General features: G+C 37.2%; 1 long non-coding RNA gene across 1 annotated transcript; it reads right to left on the bottom strand.

Moving 5' to 3' along the window:
* Positions 1-13494: 13494 nt before the first annotated feature.
* On the bottom strand, positions 13495-20465 carry LOC123797686 (uncharacterized). The gene is made up of 3 exons (XR_006781024.2): positions 20024-20465; positions 15879-16027; positions 13495-13694 (listed from the first exon to the last, which is right to left on the bottom strand). It is a non-coding gene; the product is annotated as an uncharacterized LOC123797686 (long non-coding RNA).
* Positions 20466-20498: the final 33 nt, after the last annotated feature.

Raw genomic sequence — 20498 nt, 5'->3', positions numbered from 1 at the left:
AGTAGATCCAGGCCAAAGAGCCTGCAGAGGTTCACTTAGTCACCCTGTTTAACTCAAGAGAATTCCAAAACTCAGATATTAAGTAATTATCCTAGCTAAAAGGAGCAGGGCTGGAATTTAAACCAGATATTCGGATTCCAGAGTCCATATTTCTGTTATATTTACTAAAAGAAGACTGGTGAATATTTTATTCTGCAAGGACCTACTAAGGAAATTTCTTCTGATCTTAGCATCAGGAATACGTGGGCCTCTCCTAAATAACTGATTTTGCTTATATGTTATGATGGCCTGCTCTCAGAATCTATATGAGGCTTTATGGCATGCGTTTTATGAACCAAATTCATTCTTTATCTATGTTTATTTCCCTCTTTCTCTTTCTTATTTTCATTTATTTTGTCTTGGTATAATGTAAGCCACACCTTGCTATGATGTAAATCCTAACAGGTTTCAAAGAGTCTGTCTTATTCTTTAATCATATCATAAACATAATCAAAATAGCCCATTTAAGATACTTTCTGGCTGTAGGGATTGTGTGGAAAGTAAAACGACAGTCCCATATTTCATGCCAGTGGCCATAATAACCACTTGAGTATGTTTTTTAAAATCTGAATTCCCAGACTCATCCTTGGGGATTCTAATTCAGTAGGTGTCAGTTGGGCCCTAAGAATCTATAAGTTTATCAATTATCTTGGGGTTCTTATGCAGAGAGGTGCACTGACCATATTTAAGAAACACTAGTCTACATAATCCTGACTTTCTTCTCCTTAAAATGGCTCTTTCTTTGGCCAGGCCTCCTGTTGAAAAAAGTGAATGATAATATCTTGGATTTGAGTCATCCATTTACTCATCAAATATGCAGTAACTATCTGCTGTCTTTCAGGCACTCTACCAGGCAGTGCAGAGAAATAAAAATGAATTTTTCAAACAAGCATCTTATTAGCCTCATAGAAGTGTAAGAAATGTGTACAAATCACTGTTACAAAGTCAATTTAAAAATGCCATTTTGTTGAGCACATTCTACTGAATGTCCTTTATGCAATTCTCAAGACTTCAAAAGATCAGCATTTAGATAAAACCTCACTTTGCAAATGGGTCTGAGAGGACCCATTTTCCCCCCCAACATCCAGATTTAATATTTAATGGCAACAACACAAGTATATCATAAATATTTTATTAAAAACCTCTGAACACATTTATCGGGTAGCACCCACCAACAAAAGATCTAACATATACAAATGCCTCTGTAAGTAGTGTTTTGAGGAAAAGAAGGAAAAGGATGGTAACCCTTTGGGGTTGACTTAAGAATTCAATTATTAGTTCTACCAGTTTTTTTGGTGGAGCCTTTAGAGTTTCCTAAGTATAAGATCATGCCATGTGCAAAGAGAAACAATTTTACTTCTTCCTTTCCAATCTGGATGCTTTTTTTTTTTCTTTTCTTTTCCTTTTTTTTTTTTTTTTTTAGCTAAGTGCTCTGGCTAGAACTTTCAGTAATATGTTGAATAAAAGTGGTGGTATTGAATATCCCGTCTTTTTCCGGATCTTAGTGGAAAAGCTTTGTTTTTTTAATTGTTGAGTACAATGTTAACTGTGAGCTTGTCAGATATAGCCTTAATGTTAAGGTAATTGCCCTTGATTCCTAGTTTTTAGCATAGTGTTGAATTTTATCAATTGGGTTTTTTTTTTTTTTTGCATCTATTGAAATGATCATGCAAGTTTTAGCTTTCATTCCATTTATCTGGTGTATTACATTGATTTGTGTGTGTTGAACCATCTTTGCATTCCAGGGATAAATCCTACTTGATTGAAGTGGATGATCCTTTTAAGGTGCTATTGAATTCAGCTTAGTAGTATTTTGTTAACAATATTTGCATCTACGTTCATCAGGGACATTGGCCTATAGTTTTCTTTGGTTGTGATTTTTTTGTCTGGTTTTGGTATCAGGTTAATGGTCTCACAAAATAAGTCTGCAAGCGTTCCCTTCCCTTTGACTTTTCTGAACAGTTTTAGAATTGGCATTAATTCTTTAAATGTTTGGTAGAAGGCATTAGTGAAGCCATCTAGTCCTGGGCTTTTCTTTGTTGGGAGGTTTTGGTTACTGATTCAGTTTCCATGCTAGTTATAGGTCCTTTCAGATTTTCTATTTCCTCATGATTCAGTCTTGGTAAGTGGCATATTTCTATGAACTTACCATTTCTTCTAGGGTATCCAGTTTCATGGTGTATAACTGTCATACTAGTCTCTTACAGTTCTTTGTATTTCTTTTTCTATCAGTTATAACGTCTCCGCTTTCATTTCTGATTTTACATGTCTTCTCTCTCTCAATCAAAATGAAGGGTTTTAATTTCATTTGTTTTTAAAAATCCAACTCTTAATTTCATTGATTTCTTCTATTGTTTTCCTAGTTCTTTATTTCCCTCCTGGACTACAAGTTTTCCACTGAGAAATCTACTGAAGAGCCTGATGGTGATTGCCTTGTGTGAATTTTTTTCTTTTATTGCCTTTAAAATTATCTCTTTGTCTTTAATTTTAGACAGTTTTATTATAATGTTTCTTGGAGAAGATCATTTTGGATTGAAATTGTGGAGTACATACTTAGACGGACTTTGGATGTGGACTTGGATGCTGAAATACCTTCCCAGATTTAAGAAGTTCTCAGCCATTACTTCTTTATATAAGCTTTTCTGCCCCCTTCATCTTTTGTCCTAGACTCTAATTCATAGATTACTTCTCTAATGGTATCCTATAGTTCACATAGGTTTTCTTTGCCTTTTTCATCCTTTTCTCTTTGTTCTCCAAGGAGGTAATTTCAAAGGACCTATTATTTTAAACTCTCTCTTCTGATTGATCTATTCTGTTGCTAATACTCTCTATTGCATTTTTTTTAATTTCATTCATTGTATTCTTCAGCTCCAGAATTTGTTTGGTTCTTTTAATGATTTCTATCTATATGTTAAAACTTTCATTTTATTCATTTATTGTTTTTCTGATTTCATTGGACTTATTATAGCTCATTAAGCTTCCTTAAAACTGCTATTTTGGGGGCAGCTGGGTGGCTCAGTCAGGTAAGTATCTACCTTTGCCTCAGGTCATGATCCCAGCATCCTAAGATTAAGCCCCGCATCAGGTTCCCTGCTGAATCTGCTTTTCTCTCTCCCTCTGCCACTCTCCCTGCTCATTCTCTCTCTCACTCTCTCTCAAATAAATAAAATCTTTTTTAAAAAGCGCTATTTTGAATTCTATGTCAGGCAAATCGCAGATCTCTAATCTTTGGATTACTAGAACATTATTGTACTCCTTCATTTTTCATGTTCTTTGAAGTTTTGTATTACTGCCTTTGCATTTAAAGAGTCCCTTCCTCCAGTCTTTATTGACTGGCCTTGGGAGAGAAATACCTCATCAGCCCTACTATAGATTCTAAGGTTTTCTCAGCCCTTTCTATGGGTACACCTGCTCCACACTTCTTACTCCCTCTTGTGACAGAATTCTTAAGGTTGTATGCATTTTCTTGACCCTGAAAAGCAAGGCTGTGTACTAACAGTTTCCCCTTTGCTTTCCCTAGCATGATGCTGAGTGCTCAAGTTTGTGGTTTCTTCCAGGCCCACATATTTGAGCCAGCTTTCTGCACATGCTCACTAGCTGTGTGAAAAAGCTCACTCTCTCCACCTGCAGGAACATAGCCAGGAAGCCAGCCAAGAAGTGGGATCATGTATAGATGAGGTGCACAGAGCACTAAGAGTACTCTGTTAGTGAGCTGGGGGATTCCCAGCAGCTCATGGCAGGCCTCCTGACAGAGAGTGTGATGTGCTTAGCAGGATCCAAATTCCTTTAATATGTTCCATTCTGGACCGTGGCTGCTGTTCTCCCAGCCTTTCACCTCTCCCCATGATCCTGCCCATAACTCAGTACCTGGATGTGGCAAGAGACAAGTGGGCCTCTTTGGAGTACCTTGAAGCTAGACATTCACTCATATTTTCACTTTCTCTTGTGGGAGACATCACAGGTCAAGAAGGCCTGAGCTGTACTGTACTGGAAAGGGATGATGTGGATAAAGTCAAGCTATCCATCTTACCTTCTTAAATGTGTCCAATCTCAACATTTTTTGTTCCAACAGTGTGCTAGAACTTCACTACTGGATTCCTGGACTTCCACAAAGGTTCTGTTATCTGTGGATGACTGCAACATCAGTGTTCTTTGAGGGGAAGATGGTAGAAAACTCCTGTTCCACCATTTTCATGACAACACTCTCCTTTCAATTAGTTACAATTCTAACATATTAGCCAAAGGTCAGAGTTTAGCTCCAGCTCCAGCTCCTCTCAGATGGATCAGCATTCAGTATTTCTAAGCTATTGCATTCTCATCCAAGAGGCTTATATTAGCATCAGGGATATAGCACTGAGACACCAGAACAAAATATAATTCCATTGCTTCTTGAATAATTAGTTCACCCAGGACATGATAAGCATTAAAAAAAAAAAAAAGTTCAAATAAGCTCATGATGTTTGCAAGGTCACTTTCTTTTTTATTATATGTTACAGTGAAGCCACTTTCCAAGGTTATATATGAAGTTATTTTTTATAAATGGCCTTTTTTTTAAAAAAAAAGAGAGCTAAAACAGTGAAAATACCCCACAAGTAAGATTACTGCTCTTACACTTGTGGCTAATTTACTTTACTGAATAACTTATTGGTTAATATTTCCTATCTATCAGTCCTGACTCCAAAGGAAATCACATCCTCAGGTATAGCTACATAGAACCAGAGGGAAGACACTGTTCCATTCTCCTGAAGAAAGTGGGTCTTTAATACACAGTATGTATCTTTGCATACCTTAAGAAAAATATGTTGCATTGATTCATATCTGGGTTATCCATTTATTAAAAAATAAACATTTAAAAGTTCTAAGCAATCTTTAATTTTGAGGATCTCCTAAAGGGTAAAATGTAGCAGCAAATATATGGAAAGCATCAAGAATAGGAATAGAAAAAAGGCAGAAAACAATAAATTAAATTGAATAGAAAAGAATAGAAAATATAAATCAAGAGGAGAGTGACATAAAACATAATAACAAAAGCAATACTAGAAAATATTTAACTTTTAAATCTAGTACCTCCAGATACTTTATACATATTGTCATTAATTGCCAAAACAACTTTGAAAAATAGGCATTACTAACCACCATTTTATTTATTTTTTTTAATGATTTTTTATTATATTATGTTAGTCACCATACAGTACATCCTGGTTTCCGATGTAAAGCTCGATGACTCATTAGTTGCGTATGACACCCAGTGCACCATGCAATACGTGCCCTCCTTACTACCCATCACCGGTCTATCCCATTCCCCCACCTCCCTCCCCTCTGAGGCCCTCAGTTTGTTTTTCATAGTCCATAGTCTCTCATGTTTCATTTCCCCTTCTGATTACCCCCCCTTTCTTTATCCCTTTCTTCCCCTACCGATCATCCTAGTTCTTATGTTCCATAGATGAGAGAAATCATATGATAGTTGTCTTTCTCTGCTTGACTAATTTCACTCAGCATTATCTCCTCCAGTGCCGTCCATGTTGCAGCAAATGTTGAGAATTCGTTCTTTCTGATAGCTGAGTAATATTCCATTGTATATATGGACCACAACTTCTTAATCCAGTCATCTGTTGAAGGGCATCTAGGCTCCTTCCACGATTTAGCTATTGTGGACATTGCTGCTATGAACATTGGGGTGCATATGGCCCTTCTCTTCACTACATCTGTATCTTTGGGGTAAACACCCAGTAGTGCAATGGCTGGGTCATAGGGTAGCTCAATTTTTAACTCTTTAAGGGACCTCCACACTGTTTTCCAGAGTGGCTGTACCAACTTGCATTCCCACCAACAAGGTAGGAGGGATCCTCTTTCTCCACATCCTCTCCAACAATTGTTGTTTCTTGCCTTGTCTATTTTTGCCATTCTAACTGGCGTAAGGTGGTATCTCAGTGTGGTTTTGATTTGAATTTCCCTGATGGCTAATGATTTTGAACATTTTTTCATGTGTCTGTTAGCCATTTGTATGTCTTCATTGGAAAAGTGTCTGTTCATATCTTCTGCCCATTTTTTGATTTGTTTATTTGTTTCTCGTGTATTGAGTTTGAGAAGGTCTTTGTAGATCTTGGATAACAGTGTTTTATCTGTAGCGTCATTTGCAAATATCTTCTCCCATTCTGTGGGCTGCCTCTTAGTTTTTTTGACTGTTTCCTTGGCTGTGCAGAAGCTTTTTATCTTGATGAAGCCCCACAAGTTCATTTTATCTTTTGTTTCTCTTGCCTTTGGAGATGTGTCATGAAAAAGGTTGCTTTGGCCGATGTCGTAGAGGTTGCTGCCTATGTTCTCCTCTAGGATTTTGATGGATTCCTGTCTCACATCGAGGTCTTTCATCCATTTGGAGTTTATCTTTGTGTATGGTGTGAGATAGTGGTCAAGTTTCATTCTTTTGCATGTAGCTGTCCAATTTTCCCAGCACCATTTATTGAAGAGACTGTCTTTTCCACTGGATGTTTTTTCCTGCTTTATCAAAGATTAGTTGCCCAAAGAGCCCAGGGTCCATTTCTGGGTTCTCTATTCTGTTCCATTGGTCTATGTGTCTGTTTTTGTGCCAGTACCATGCTGTCTTTGTGATCACAGCTTTGTAGTACAGCTTGAAATCCAGCATTGTGATGCCCCCAGCTTTGTTTTTCCTTTTCAACAGTTCCTTGGAGATTCGGGGCCTTTTCTGTTTCCATACAAATTTAAGGACTATTTGTTCCAGTTCTTTGAAAAATGTCATTGGTATTTTGATCGGGATAGCATTGAAAGTGTAGATTGCTCTGGGTAGCATGGACATTTTAACTATGTTAATTCTTCCGATCCATGAGCATGGAATATTTTTCCATTTTTTTATGTCTTCCTCAATGTCTTTCAAGAGTGATTTATAGTTTCTAGAATATACGTCCTTTACGTCTCTGGTTAAGTTAATTCCAAGGTAACGTATGGTTTTTGGTGCTACTGTAAATGGGATGGATTCCCTAATTTCTCATTCTTCAGTCTCGTTATTCGTGTATAGAAATGCAACTGATTTCTGAGCATTCATTTTGTATCCCGCCACATTACTGAATTGCTCTATCACTTCTAATAGTTTGGGAGTGGATTCTTTTGGGTTTTCCATATAGAGTATCATGTCATCTGTGAAGAGAGGCATTTTGACTTCTTCTCTGCCGATTTGGATACCTTTGATCCCTTTTTGTTGTCTGATTGCTGACGCAAGGACTTGTAGTACTATATTGAATAATAGTGGCTTTACATCGGAAACCAGGGATGTACTGTATGGTGACTAACATAATATAAGAAAAATATATAATAAAAAATCATTAAAAAAAAAAGAATGGCTGCTCAAACCTCATTACTATCTGGCTGTATATATGTATCACACCTTTTCTATGCAAGGTTCTAGATGTCTGTGGACCACAACTGGGGCAGTAGAGAGGCTAGAATATTAGCTGGTAGAGGTATACAACAGAGGACTATGAAAAAAATAATTTTGTAAATTTATTGTTTATTTGTGTAAGCGAAGTTTCTCATTGATGGTAACCATCAAGAACTTGAAGACATCACCATTAAAATCATTAAATTAAAATGTATTGTCATTTCAAATACAAAATCTCTTTTCATCTTCAAAATTAACTTTTGAAATCATATAATTTTAGAATGATTTTGTTAAGTTCTATAAAAGATTAAGTTGGGATTCTTGCTGTGATGGAATTTTATTTGGAAGTATATTTGGGGAGAACTGACATCTTTACAATAATGATTATAGCTTTCTCTAGATTAAACTTTTTTGGGGGAAGGGGTCCTTCTATAAACTTTAGTCTTCTCCATAAAATTCTGCATATTTCCTGTTACATTTACTCCATAATCATTTATAATTTTTGTTGCTATGTCAATTTAGAAAATGCAAGAGAATATAGGAAGAAAATCATATCATCTCCAAATAAAAGCAGTTTATCTCTTCTTCTTAAATTCTGAAAATTAAAGAAAAATTATTCTTCTTTCTTACAGCATTGGTTCAAGTTCATTTCAAAAGAACAGGAATCCTTACCTTGCTCATGACTCTAAGGAGAATACTTCCAATGTTTTGTATTAAGGATATAGTGTTTGCTGTAGGGGGTTGGAAAACACCCTTTATTTAATTAAAGCATCATCATCTATTCTCAACTTGCTAAGATTTTGTTTAATTATGACAGAATATTGAACCTATCTTTTGCTTCTTTTATGATAATCACAGTTTCCTTTTTTAAATTTTATTTATTTATTTGAGAGAGAGAGAATAAGAGAGAGAACATGAGAGGGGGGGAGGGTCAGAGGGAGAAGCAGACTCCCCCCTGAGCAGGGAACCCAACTCGGGACTCAATCCTCGGACTCCAGGATCATGACTTCACCCAAAGGCAGTTGCCCAACAAACTGAGCCACCCAGGTGCCCACAATTTCTTCTTTAATCAACGAATTTAGGGTATGTTTTGATCTTTTTCTAGCTTAATGAATTTTTTTCTGCTAATCTAGATAACAGTTAATCAATTTTGTTTATCTTTTCAAAAAACCAACTCTTTGTTTTGTTGTTTTTTTGTTTTTGTTTTTCTATTGCTTTTCTAGTCTTTATGTCTTTTTCTTCAGGAGCCCATAATCTGGTGTCTGACTGCCTTACTAGGGGCCAGGCCATGGAAGGATGCTCCACTGTTCTTCCTGTGGAGCAGCCTCAGGTTCTGCAACTTCTCCCTATTTAGCAGAGCTGTGCCGGGCATGCAGCTAGCCATCCTTCCCGTTTTTCTTTGTTCTTAGTTGCCCTCATGAACTATGGCCGTTCCATTGGTGAGCCATGTGAGGTGAGACGGGAACCAGCCCCTCCGACAGCTCCCAGATAGGCCAAGCCCTTTGTGGCATGCTCTACTCTTTCCTCTGAAAGAGGCCAAGGTGATCTCTTTTGGTGTTGAGCTGCGTGGCTTCCAGATAGTCAAGGAAGAGGCAACAGTTTCCCTTGAGCTGGCAGGGTCTCAATTGCCTTTAGCTCAAAACAGTACACATGCCAAAGTGGTGCATTTTGGGGAGACTTGTTCTAAATCCCTTCAGACCCACCTTTGAAATTTTAAAGAAGTTTCACAATCCAGAGGCTAAACTGACAGATTAGTCCATATCTCAATGAACCAGCCTCAGTCTTGAGAATAGATCAGTTGAGTTAAACAGTTATATCTCATTTCAGGAGGCAGTCTTGCAACTGGGCTCCCAACATTAGATCTATATTGGGCAAGCAATCAGGTAATTAATAAGAGGCATGTCTATGGAAACAAAAGAAAAACAAAGGTTAATGGATGGAGCAAATTTTGACCCCAGTGTCTGAATTCTGAGTGCTGCCAGTGAGAAGATTTCTAGATGTCGGACTTGAAGCATCTTCAGACAGAGTAATGGCAGACAGTGGCAATCTGAAAGATCTTCCTGGTTTGAAGTTTGAATCTCTGGTGATCTTTCTGAGTGGCCCATACAGCAACAGGCACAAAGATCGCTGTTGGGCCATTGGGATGATTTCTCTGACATTAATATCATGTCATCTGGCTTCAGTTTGCAGGACATCAGGGAAAAGGGCAGCTTTAGTTCTCAATGATTCCAAGTCAAAAGGAAGGAAGAAAATTGCAAATTTTAGTTTGGAGAGTCTTAGCCAGATATTTGCAGAAACCAGAATTGAAGATCCAGTACAGTTCATAGGCAAACACAAACCCTCAAAGACAAGAGAACTTCACTCTAATATCCACAAAGGTATATTACTGAAACCTGATTTTTCTCTCTAAAATCACCCTCATTTCCACCAAAGATAGACAAATTAGGACTAATTTGTTTGCAAAGTAAGTCTGGTTTCAAAAAACCTTGGCCTGATTATTTACATAAGTGCAGCAAGAAGAGTGAATGACCATATAGGCTCTTTTTAAATCTACTTTGCTAGAATTTTTTTATAAGGAATTGTCAGATTGAACTTTTAACACCCTCTGAGGCTAAGAAGCCAAACCAAATACTTGCCATCAGACTTGCCAGCAATATCTAGATATTCGGGTAAATTCCTTCTTCTCAAGGTCCCCAAAATATCCTGAGGTTCCTGCATCTGCCAGGAAATGACCTTCCTTTCTCACCTGGTGAGGCTGCTGGGAACCCAGGAAGCAAGGTACCAAGCTGATTTTTCCAAGGGCCTTCATTGGCTCTGTAAAGTCAACTTTAGTTCCTTAAAGCTGTCTGGTCCATATTTGAGTCTATGAATCCCTGTCAAAAATGGCAATGTAGGGGCATGTGGGTGGGTCAATTGGTTAAACATCAGCCTTCAGCTTAGGTCATGATCCCAGGGTCCTGGGATCAAGCCCTGCATCAGGCTCCCTGCTCAGTAGAGAACCTGCTTCTCCTCTCCCTCTGTTGCTCCCCTGCTTGTACGCTCTTGCTCTCTCTCTCTGTCAAATAAATAAACAAAATCTTTTTTTAAAAAATGACGATCTAGGGAAGTCTTGGCAATATAACCGATGTTTCCAATTATATCCTATTACAGAAAAAAACACATTCTTATTGAATTTGTGCAAACACGTATATTGCCATGAAAATAAGAAAATTCACTGACAGTGTCCAAATTCTGGAGGGATCAAGTAAGGAGAAAAAGATAAATGTTTCTTATTTGTTTACAAAGGTATATGTTACCAAATTGCTGTAAGTCATTGATAGCTTAAGAGAAAAAGTCTCTTTAAATCTAAAAAACCAAACATTAGAGAACCAGCAATGTTTCAAATAAAAAGTCCTAAAAATTATAATCCTCTTCTTCAGTTCATTCAGTCCCTTGTTATTTAATTCTTCTGTTCAAATCCAGTTTTCCCACCAGTTCTGGAAATTCTTACCGAGTTCAGTTATATGACCTTAAGTTTAACAGAAACCTGTATTTGTCAAAAAGTCCTTTCCATGAATCTCCTTGAGGATGAAGCACTTTTGCAAGGAACATTTTGTAGAAGCATTAGAGTAAAACAATAACTGTAAATGATAAAAGACTTTTTAAAAAATGTTCATCATTAGAGAACTGATGAGAATTCATTATAATGGACTTGACAGGGAAACGCAGTTATTTCTGTGATATACAACACTTCAATAATTAGAAGTACAAGTGAAAACATCAGGAGATAACAAAATTTTAAGAATTTCATATATGTTCTAGAATGGTTATAGTAGTACTATTCACCCACATAATATAACCTGCAAGAGTTTATCATTATTTATTTGACAATGCTTCCCATGTAACTTAATATACCAAATAAGCTTAGCTAGTTTAAAATATCTCTTTATGAGGCGAGAGAACAATCTTTTGAGGTGTTTCAAGGACCCTCTGGAATATCTCATATCTCAATAGTTAGTTTTAAATGAAAAAGACGTTAGTTAGAACTTGATTTTTGGAAGTTTGTCAAAAATAGTTTTTTAAAAAAGGGTTTTCTTGTCTGTTTTAGATTTTTATTTATTTATTTGACAGAGAGAGAGAGAGAACACAGGCAGGGGGAGTGGCAGGCAGAGTCAGAGGGAAAAGCAGGCTCCCTGTTGAGCAAGGAGCCCAATGTGGGACTCAATTCCCCGGACTCGATCCCAGGACACCTGAGCTGAAGGCAGACACTTAACCAACTGAGCCACTCAGGCACCCTTAGAAAAAGGTTTTCAAGTTCTTGACTAAATAAGATCAGAGATCATTACAAAACTTAATACTTAATTATCTATTTAACCAAAGTGGCAATAAAAGATTTTAAAGGCAAATACAGAAGGTTACATAGTTGTTAGCAAAACTTAGTACTTTTAACATGAGAAGATTCAGTTTTCCTAAGTAACCAAAGACATGATAAAGACAAAACATAGAATCTTTGTTTTTTTGAGGCAGATTACACTAAAGATAAAGAAAAACCTTTGTTTACAATTTCTTATTAGGAGTAGATCAATAATCTGAGAAAACTTTGTCCTTTTAACAGAGAGAAAAACCAAATCCTAAACTTGCAGCAGTGTACTTCTGATACTAAAGCTCATTTACTTAATTAAATTCATTTCTATCTTAGCCAGTCCTGACTGATAATGTAGGTGAGGTCCAGAGAAGATGGCAAGAAAGAATTCTTGAGATGTCTTTGGTACAAAAAGGTGGTTTTATTAAATCACGGGGACAGGACCTGTGGGCACAAAGAGCTGCACCAGGGTCATGAGGAGTGGCCCATTTTATACTTTCAAGTTGGGAGGAGGTTAGGGATAGCGTAAGTCGGCGTAAGTCTCTAAGGAATTTTGGAAGCAAGGTTTCCATGACCTTGAGGGGGCTAGCTATAGTAGGGAAGAGGTCGTTTATCACTGTCTAATAAAACCTAAGTCATGAGACCCTTCAGATGTGTATCAGTGGGTCATATGCTTAGAGGTGGATTGCTAACATGTATCTTGGGGGTAGAGATAAAGGAAGTTTCCAAAGGAATTTTTTATGTGTTAAAGTAAACTTACAGGATCCTGGGGTTGGGATAAAATTGCCTTTTGCCTTAGCAAAGTATTAACATCCTGGCGGCTGAGTTCCTAGAGGAAGGTCACTCTGCCTGTTTCAAGGACTTTCAATAAGGCTGTAGGTAGTAAGGAAATTTAATAATTTTTCTTCTGCCTTTGTTTCTCACCTCACTGACCATGCATAAAATTCCTTTCCAAAACCCCCTTTCCAGAAACCTTCTACAACTTTCTTTTTTACATTCAAATTTTGTCCTATGCTTTCTCTTTTTAAATAGTCAACCTCACTTTAGGACAAAATTATTTTCTTTTTCTTTAACCCAAAAAAAAAAAAAAAGCATTTCTACCCTTTATACATTTTCTTACCAAAAACACACATCTTAATTCTCGTTGCATACAGAGAAGCTTCCCTTATTATTTATAGTAGTCTTAACTACATTTATTAGAATCCTTAACTCTTAGAAACCTTAATTTCTAATGAAAACTAAGAAGTAAGCAACTGTGAACTGTTATACCAGATTTCTTTAAATTGGCAAATTTTTGAATACTTTTCATAATTTCTAGAACCATGTGCTTCTCCATAGTACAAACTTTCGATAAAGCACAAAATATGTTTACCAACAGACCCAAATTTATCCTTAGTTTCTCTGTAATAAGGAATTCAAAAGTAAATAAACCAATATTCAGTAATTAAAGTTTTACTATTTCATCTTATTTGGAAATGATCTAGATATTCAATGAATTGAACTTAACTGATCACTTAACTCAGCAACTTTAAAGTTTTAAGTTACCAAAAAGGTTTGGTAAAACTATTTTAAAAGTTCATTTAAAAACTTTTTATCCTAGGTTGCCTGGGGTGGCTCAGTTGGTTGGGCATCTTCCTTTGGCTCAGGTCCTGATCCCAGGGTCCCTGGATCAAGCCCCACATTGGGTTCTCTGCTTAGCAGGAAACCTGCTTCTCCCTCTTCCTCTGCTGCTCCCCCTGCTTGTGCTCTCTCACTCTCTCTGTCATAAATAAATAAAATCTTAGAAAAAAAAAAACCTTTTTATCTTAATTGCATTTATCCAATTAAATTGCTCTTAACAATTATGTTCAGATTACTCACATGAGACATCAGACAAAGCCATCCATTCTCCCAAACTGTTTTTTGTAGTTGTTGTTGTTGCTGTTTAAAATATTTTAACATAATATTTACATAATAAACATAACAATTTTTTAATATAATACAAACTTAATTGGGTAGTAAACCCAGGTACAATAAAAGTATTATATTTAATATTGATAACTCTAAAAGCATGTCTATTTTAATTAAACCAACACACTTCATTTAGCTCTTATTCATTAAAGATTGATCCTAGCTCATGTGAACTAAAAAGCATTTGGGTTAGTTTTTATATTTGAGGGTTTTAGAGTAGGCAATTCTTACAAGTGCTTGCCTTCAAACCAACTATACAGAACTCTTCTACAAATTCTGGCAATATACCGTCCGTAGAAAAATACCCAACATCTACAACATATAACATATATATACAAACATATATATGTATATACATATACATATATATATATAACTTTCCCCTATGCTCATTAGTTTTGTTTCTTAAATTTCCACATGAGTGAAATCATATGGTATTTGTCTTTCTCTAACTGACTTACTTCTCTTATCATTATAAACCCACTTCCTTCCACGTCGATGCAAATGGCAAGAGTTCATTCTTTTTGATGGCTGAGTAATATTCCACTATATATATATATATATATATATATATATATATATATATATTCCATATATATATTCCATTATATTTATACCACATCTTTATCCATTCATCTGTCTTGGGATTGGTTAAAAAAAAAAAAAAAGACAGATTGACCTTGAATTTTTTCTGGGTCCAAATTTCTAGTTTTGCAAAGATTTATAAGATAAGGACGGTTGCTCTCAATTCCTCAAAATATTGGGTTGTACCTTAAATCATAAATTGATATATCTATCCAACTTTATTATCCTCAATTGCTTCTTTCCTTCTGGGTATATAGTTTTCTTTTAGCTTAGGAAAAAAAGCCTAAAAAAATTCCTATCAGCTCTAAATATCAGCTTCCAATCTGGCCAATTTTTGACTATGGAGTTATTTTTAAAAATTCTTTTAAATATCTTGTCAGTTTTCAGCCAGAACAAATAGCAAATTTTTCTGGCAGTACTGAGTAATCCCTCCTTTGGTTTAAGAGGAGTCCCTAAAGAGGGTGCAAAGAATACTACCTTCCCAAGATACAGTCAAAAATAGCCAAAAAAATCAACAACCTGCATGCCCCAGGTAGATAGACAAAATGAGACAAGCAGAAAAGCAATAGTTATCTCTGGGAGAGAAAGGATCAATAGCCATTGGGTTTGGATTTGGAAAGGAAGGGGCACTGTGAAATTTTATTTTCCTCTTCTACCAGCCACTGAAAATCAGTCTTCAGCTGATCATTTGTAGGAGGGCCTATGAGAAATTCTGGTCATCTCTTTCCTCTATGAGAAAGAATAACCAATGATCTTTCTAATTCTCCTCTAAATTTCATAGAAACTTCTGAAAAGATCAGCTGCTGTCCAGGAGACATGAATTCTTTTGGTGGGGGTCTAGGATTTATCCACAAAGGACATTACATAGGAAGGCCAGAAGCTGGAGATAGCTTTCCGGATTTAGAATAAATTTTTACCACAGACTCAAGAAACATTCCTGGAGTAGGTATAGATGATGTAGCCCCCATGATTCAAAAAGTTCACTCTCAAAATGAGTCTAAGACAGCAAAGGCCTTCAGTGCAAGGGGAAAGGTGTCTCTAGTCTCCCAGGGAAACATGAGATGCCTCCAGTCACAGACTTGCTAATCTGTGAAGCTGGGCAGGCACTACTGGAATGGGATTTTTCACAGCACTAACACAGTAACAAAGGTTGAGATGATAAAAGCCCTTGTGGACTAGGGTCTCTTATGACAGATTCCCCTGGGAGCTGACATAGTTGGACGAAAACTACTGGATCCATAGCCTATAGGGCTATCCCCCAGACGCACAGCAGTGCATGTATCCTCCAGTTGCCAGAGACCAAAAAGAGTATTCTCACTTGTCAAAAAGCCAAGCTCTCAGGATATCAAGTGACAAGCGGACAGACCATCTCTGAGAGGATAAGGATTAATAAAAACCAAAAAGTAACTCACACCGAATAACCAGTCACTGAAGCCAAAGAGCTAGTTCCACAAATATTTTCTCCTGCTAATGTACATTTAGAAAAGGAAAAAAAAGGACTCTCACCACTCTGCTTCTACCGGACTCTGCAGGTAGAGACCAGGAGTCTGATGTGGTAAGAATTCTTACCTTCTGCCAGCTCTACCAGAAGTCCCAGGATCTTTCAACTGCAACAGCTTCAGAATGAGCAGTGCCCAGCCAGTGAGGTCTCCCTGGCTCACCAAAAGTGCTGGTGAAGAAAAATTTTCCTCTATCCTTCAAAGGTTTTTCCAGCTGGTCTAAGAATTAAATTAACATGAGACAGATTAACAGAAGAAAATCAAATTTAATTTTGTATATATGGGAACCCAATAAAATGAGGCACATATGGGGTGCCTGGGTGGCTCAGATGGGTAAGCATCTGCCTTCAGCTAGGGTCATGGTCTCCAGGTCCTGGGATGGAGCCCCATGTCGGGCTTCCAGCTCATCGGGGAGTCTGCTTCTCCCTCTCCCTCTTCCTCTCCCCCTGCTTGCGCTCTCTCTCTGTCTCTCTTTCAAATGAATAAAAGAAAAAAAATGAGGCATATATGTCTTCCTGAACTAAGGAATGGCAGAGGGGTGGAGGTGGTTAATGCTCAGGGCAATAAGAAAAGCAGATGATGGTAATTAGATGTTTGCCCTGCCATACAGATGGGTCATTCAGATAAAATTTCTCTCTCTACAACTCTTACTCAGGGAAAGACTCCTCCAATTTAGATTCTTCTAGGTAGTTAAGGGAGGGGCAAAATGTTATCTTGAGCCTTGATAGGGTCTTGAATGCCTTCAGCTCAAAACAGTCTGCATGCCAAAGTGGCACATTTTGGAGAGATTTGCTCAGAACCCATTTGGTCCCATATATTTTAGAAATTAGTTGTAATTTCTTTGTAATCCAGTGAATGTTTAATTTTACTACAATGAATTTTATTACTACTCATATTCACATATATGTACATGCATGGACATGACTAAATAGAGATATTGGAAAAGATTAATAGTAGTGTCTTTCTCTAAGATAATGAGCAATTTTATTTTTTTATACTTTTCAACATTTTCCATAGTTAGCAAATATTTTCATAAGAAAAATAATTTTCTAATACCAAAAATTACGTTTTTATATGATACAGTAAATTTTTATGACAATAAGATTTTAAGAATATATTAAATTATACTTGATATAATTTAAGAATGCAGGATAGCATAAGGAATATATTAGAAAATATTCCACCAAATTTAAAATTTTAAGGACTAGTTCCATCTGAAAGAAGTCCAGATATCCAGAAAGTTCAATTTTCTGAGAACTTACTCTCCAAATATTCTGGATAAAGCAATACACCAACAAAACACAAATTACAAAAAGGTTGTATATATTGGTTGGCACAGAAAGATGTACAAGCACAGCATGTGTTTGGAGGGGGTGGTATACAAACTAAGTGACTAGAATTCATGAGTAAGGCAATTTTTCAAGGCCAGAGGTCACAAACAGGATTGATTTTATGGGCCCACACTACTGACCTGATGTTCTGCACTGAGATCTGTATGTATAAAGGTACTGTAAAATTTTAAAAGCTTTGGGTTTTACGTCTTTTAAAGCTTATTTATATTTTAGATGATTAAAAAGCCAAATGACAGCCTTGTGTATCTTGTCTGAGAAATTAGCATAAAAGTGCTATGTAGATTCTAATAGAAAAAAACAAATACAAACTACAGAATGTAGGGGTGCCTGGGTGGTGCATTCGGTTAGGAGTCCCACTGGGTTTCTGCTCAGGTTGTGATCTTGGAATCAGGAGATAGAGCCCCATGTGGGGCTGAGTGCAGAGTTGGCTTAGGATTCTCTTTCCCTCTTCCTCTGCCCCTCCTACCTGCTCTCTTGCTCTCTCTCTCTCTAAAATAAATAAAATAAGTCTTTTTAAAAAAAAGTCAAATTACAGAATGTAATACCACCATTACATTTTGATCCTACAGGAATGCAGTAAAGCACTAAAGGATACTCAAAAACTATCAAGATGAAAAAAAAGGAGAAACAACTATGGTTACCTTATACCCTACATCAAAATCAGTAAACAAAGCTTGTAAAATCTAACTTATTAACTTCTTCTCAAGTATTCTCCTCTCATCATTCAGACCCCTAGGGACTTTGTAGAGTCCTCCAGTTTCCTCATGTGGTTTAATGCAACAACCTCCTTAATTTATACAGTCACCTCTAATCTCTCTCCAATCCAGCCTTCACTCAGTCTCTTAGAGATAATGTCATAAAACACAAATCTAATCCTGTCACTTCCCTGTTTAAATACTGTCTTGTGTTCTTGCATCCTTTACCAACCTCACTCATAACTGTTTGCAACCACCACACTGCCACCCCATCACAACCTTCCTTCAACAAATACCAACTTCCAAACTGGCCATTGCAGGTTCTCCAAGATCTGAATCAAGCCTAACTTTCTAGCCTCGCTTTTTGCTTTCTCATGTGCACACACACCCTCACCACACATCAGTCTATCTAAGCAACTTATCATTTCCAGAATAGATACTATTCTCTCTGCCTCCCCCACAATGCTATCTTGCTGACCCCTCTGACTGCCTATCTAATCCCTGATCTCAAACTAGTAAGGCCGATTTCAAATATATTACCCATTTTGCACCCCACAAATACTTTATAGATAGCATGAAAAGCAAGTCCAAGTAAAATGGAAGTTCTGTTTAAAAATATAGAACAACAGAGTGTAGTAATGGAAAAGTGTTGTTTACGTATTATTTAGAATATTAAAGATAGCCGCTTTGAGTTTGAGAACTGAAGTCTCCTATGGAAACTTATTTAACAAATTTTGTTTTGCAAATAAAGAATTTTGAAGCAAAACCACAGTTTCTAAGTATTTGTGCTAAAAAAAAAAACAGGCAAACAATAGTAATATTAGTGTATCGAACTATCATTTAAAAAAGTCAATTCTTGGTGCACCTGGGTGGCTCAGTCAGTTAAGTGTCTGCCTTCGGCTCAGGTCATGTGGGATCAAGCCCCACATTGGGCTCCCTGTTTATCCCTCCCCCCCTGCTGTGCTCTCTCTCTCGTTCTCTCTCGAATAAATATAATATTTAAAAAATAAATAAATAATCAATTCTTAAGTGCTAAGGTAATTCAATTTTTGAACTCCACTAACAATAATCAACATTTTAATTAATCAATTATAATGCCCATGACTTTGGAAGAAAGAGCCAATACATTTAATAACATTACAACATAATTTGTTTCCTATATCAGTTATTTGTTTTAGGTAAGACTATAATACTTATCCCCATTGAAAATCTCTATTTTAATGGATATTCACCCATAGATCAGTAACTATTATCAATCATCTAATCCTACATGTGTTAACACAAAACACTTTATTTAGCTCACATTTCTGTTATTTTGCAACTTGGGGTGGGTTTGGCTAAGCACTTCCGGGCTGGGGTATGTATCTGTGCATCCTCTACTAGAGTGACTTGCTTTTGCTCCATGTAGTTGCTCCTCCTCCAGTTGGCTAGGGGGGCTTGTTCAAACAGCAGGTCAGCCAGTTTTCCAAGAGAGGGAGCAGAAGCATGCAAGGTGTCTTGAGGCCCGGCAGCACTAGCATTAAATGAATTCTATTGGCCAAAGAAAAAAGTCACAAGCAAGCCCAGAATCAAGAAGCCACTAAGGCGATTCTATCTCTACTTCTTATTGGAAGAAGCGCAGACAAATGGCAAAGAACATGTTACAGGAAACAGTGAATTGTGGCTACAAATTTTAGAACGTGATAGGTATAGGTAAACAATAGGAGACTAATGACATTTAAAGTCTGGAAATATCTTCAATATTAGGATAGAAAGTCAGGCCTTTATTTGACTGCTAACAGAGACCGCCAAAGATTTTAGTTCAAGATAGTGACAGGTTCAGAGTTGACATACCTTTTTTTTCCATTTTTAATTTTTTTTAAAGTACGCTCCATGCCCAAGGTGGGGCTCGAACTCACTACCCTAAGATCAAGAGTCATCCTCTACACCCTGAGCCAATGAGGCTCCCCTGCATTTTTAAATACTCTCATGAGTTAGAGAACAATCTAACCAGGTCTCTTCCACCTTTTGCCGGTATTGTTTTCCTACCTGGAATGGCACTCACTTGCAGAATTCCCCTTGACATACCAAGGCTCTGCTCAGTCACTAATACCTTTTAGAAAACTTTCCCACTACCCACATCACTATACAGTTGGCTTAAATGCTCCTGGGCTATTTCTAGCACTCACCCTGTTGCACGGCAATTCTTTGTTTCCTCCATTGAACTGTGAATGCTTCCAGAGAACGAGAATGGACTTCAACTTATTCCTCATGTCACAGGCAAGTGCCCGGCATATGTAAGGCATCTCATAAATGTTTACTAAATCAAGGGTAGGTGCAATGGCCGGTGGGGGAATAACTTACAGGTATGTATGACTACAGTTTTGTAAAGACTAACTGCTGTTAAATCCCCTTCAGAAGTCAGTCGCCTACAACGCAAAAATCATACAGGAGAGCGTCACATGAAAGACCGATTCTTTACCCAAAAACCACACACACGGGATGATGTTTCCCTTTACGGCAAGTCCCAAGAATAGCGCCGTAGCTACCGTAAAAGGGAGGGAAGCCCTTGGGGAAGAAAATCAGTCTTCCCGCTTTACGGCACTTGTCAAGGCGGGAAAGTGCCCGGCTGTCGGTTGGGGGGGGGGCGAACCCCCCCGCCCC

The sequence above is a fragment of the Ursus americanus genome, chromosome 9 (assembly GCF_024610735.1).
Source record: "Ursus americanus isolate L20-20 chromosome 9, mUrsAme1.1.p, whole genome shotgun sequence".
NCBI lineage: Eukaryota > Metazoa > Chordata > Mammalia > Carnivora > Ursidae > Ursus > Ursus americanus.
Note: the sequence above shows the minus strand (reverse complement) of the source record. Positions and strands in the feature narration are given on the sequence as shown.